The following is a 2966-nucleotide window of genomic DNA, read 5'->3' as shown; positions in this document are numbered from 1 at the left end:
TATATATATATATATATATATAAACACACCCCGTACATTTGTGATGCATATGAGGGATGGTTCTTACTTAATGCAATGAGTTCAAGAATAATTAACACCACTAATACATTAAAAAGCTTTTCTTATCTCAGATGTTTGCAAGCTATTTCCGTGCATTGCATCTTGGGTTCGAATGCGTTTCTTTGCATTGATAAAAAATATTCTTTTTTATTCAATTCGGCCGGAATTAGAATGCCTGCGCGGCCTGCTGGCCGGCTGTTGAGGGAAGATGGAATGGTGGACCCAAATTTGTAACTGGCAGCGGGCTCGATCTTGGAATGGTTGTGGAAATTGGGAAATCGGAGCTAAAATTCGACGCTAGCGGACGTGTGAGATTCCGGCGAGGTGGAGCTCGCGCGGGAATTTAATGCTGGCTGGAATTAATAAGGTTGGAAGGCGAATTGACAGTGGAATTCAAGTAGATTTTTGTTGTTTTTTTTTTAATTTTTTTAAGTCTAATTATTTTTAAGTTGGGCTTTCTCTTAAGCATATAAATAGGGTTCATAGATGAAAAAAGGAATCATAAGTGAGAAGAAAATGAGGAGTAGAAAAAAAGGGGAGTGAAGAGTACAGTCTCGTCAACTTGCTAGCGCCCAATCAACGTCCCAGTAGAATAATGTCATCCCTGACCTACGTAGCAAGCGATCAAAGAAATCTTTCTTGTTGCTGTGCAGAAAAAGGTCATCCTTGTCCCGCGGTAGCAGGAGACCAACGAGATTTATTTTTGTGTTGTGGCATAAAAGAAAGTTCTCTTCATCCTGCGTAGGCGACCAAAGGGATATTCTTTCTTGTTGCGGCGAAGAGAAAAATTCTCCCCTTCATTCTTGAGAAGTGATCAACGAGATCTTCTGTCGTGTTATTGTGTAGAGGAAAGTCGTCTCCATCCTACGTATTAGGCAACCAATAGGAACTTCTTTCATGTTGAAGCGCAGATGAAGGTCGTCCACGTTATGATAACATGTGACCAATGTGATCTTCTTTCGTGTTACGTCACAAATAAAAGTTGTCTTCGTCTTGTGCAGCAGACAAACAACAAGAACTTCTTTGGATTGCTAAGATGTTGACGTCTGAAAAATCTCAAGCTGTTTAAAATCTGAGCAAGTGTCAGAAGTCTGAGGAGGTGATGCCGAAGGCGATGCCGACACCGTTCGAAGACAACTTGACCCTTTCTTTAAGGGAATTGAAGATCAAGATTTAGAGATCGACCACATCCTTAATGAATAAAAGAAGGTGAATAAAAATAAAAATACAAATATGTAAATTATTTGCTACTACAATTTTAATTGGCTGATTTAAATACAAATCAGCCAATTTGTATTTTTATTTTTTGATACTTATTTTACTTTCTACTTAAATATGTTTGTGTTAAATAAGAATGCAATATTCTTTAGAAGAATTTAAGCGAGTTTATTTATTTTTGCATTTATATTATAAACGCTCCTTTAATTTTAAAATATACTTTAATTTAATTTAGTTTAAATTATATTATATTTTTAGTTATTACATATTAAGTTTTACATAAAAATCGAGTTTCTATAGAGTTTCTTAACGGATTTATTCATGAGCATCAAATAGAAATGTGTTTTTTTTCTAATTTATTTTATTTGACAATATTAGAAATAAACTGCATTTTTAATAAACTTGTAAATATATTATATTTAAATTAAATTATATTTTGCATTTTTAATAAACTCGTAAATAGATTATACTTGAATTGAATTATATTTTTTGTTACAACGATCAAATTTCTTCCCTTTCTATTTCAAAGACGAAGGGTCTGTTTGGAACATCGGTGCACCACCGCAACACAGTTTTTTCTTTTAAAATAAACTATGTTTTGATAGCTTTTCGAAAAACTTTCTTTGAAAGCTGCATTTTCTCACCTGTCCTGACTAGGAGCGGTGGTAGCTTTCTAGCTACGGTCTAGCTCTTTCAAAAAAAAATAAAAATTATAATAATTACTACAGTTTTTTGAACATAAGTTTATTTCTTAGCAATTTAAGAGTTGCTTTTCAATAAGCTACAACAACTCCTAACGTCAAAAAGAATTTGAAATTTACAGACCGACTGAAATCAAGTATTTTCTAAAGCACTTGAAGTATGAAATGAACAGATTAAATTCCATATCTAAAAAATATATCTAAGAAAATATATCTTGAAAAAAAACAAATTTTCATGATTTCCATGCTTAAATTATAATGGAATGTTTTATTTCTTGCTCAATCTTATTAATTTAATTTTGCCATTTCAAAATAAATTTTAATAGAGAAATGACTTGGGATTAAGAAAAAAAGAAAAAGCCACAAGATAAACATGCAAGAGAGAAGCAAAAGTGCCTATTATAATGATTGTTTGGGTGACTAAAATACTAGTTAGTAGTTATATGTAGATCAGTAGAGCTGGACAATATGTACCGATAATTTATTTCTGTTTTCCCAAAGTTTTGCTATTTCCATTGGCATATTATTTTACAAGCCAATCATTAAAAGTTACAGATTACATCAAAATACGATTGATCTGTGATTTGTTTAACATGACTTCACTTGATTGTCTACTAGCATCACATAATTATTAACTGCCGCATTTATAGTAAAATAGCAAGCCGATGCATGTAACAAGTGATGCTAATCCCGCTTTAAAAGGTTTAGTTAAAGAATGTGCATAAAAAACTCTGAACCAAGTCTAACACATAACCTCATAAAACTACTCCAAACTCAACCAAAGTGAATTTTAATAACAATTAAGATGTCATCATGATGATGAAAATAGTTCAAGCTAGTATTAGATAAATAAGATATCATAGTCATTTGTATATCTTTTTGTAAGTGTTGTCCAACTCCGATTGCGCGAATCAAACTAGCAAGTTGTATTAGTTGTGGGTAAATATGAAATAAAAATGAGCTCGGTGCATGAAAATTAATGAATTT

The sequence above is a fragment of the Phalaenopsis equestris genome, unplaced genomic scaffold (assembly GCF_001263595.1).
Source record: "Phalaenopsis equestris unplaced genomic scaffold, ASM126359v1 Scaffold232831, whole genome shotgun sequence".
NCBI lineage: Eukaryota > Viridiplantae > Streptophyta > Magnoliopsida > Asparagales > Orchidaceae > Phalaenopsis > Phalaenopsis equestris.
Note: the sequence above shows the minus strand (reverse complement) of the source record.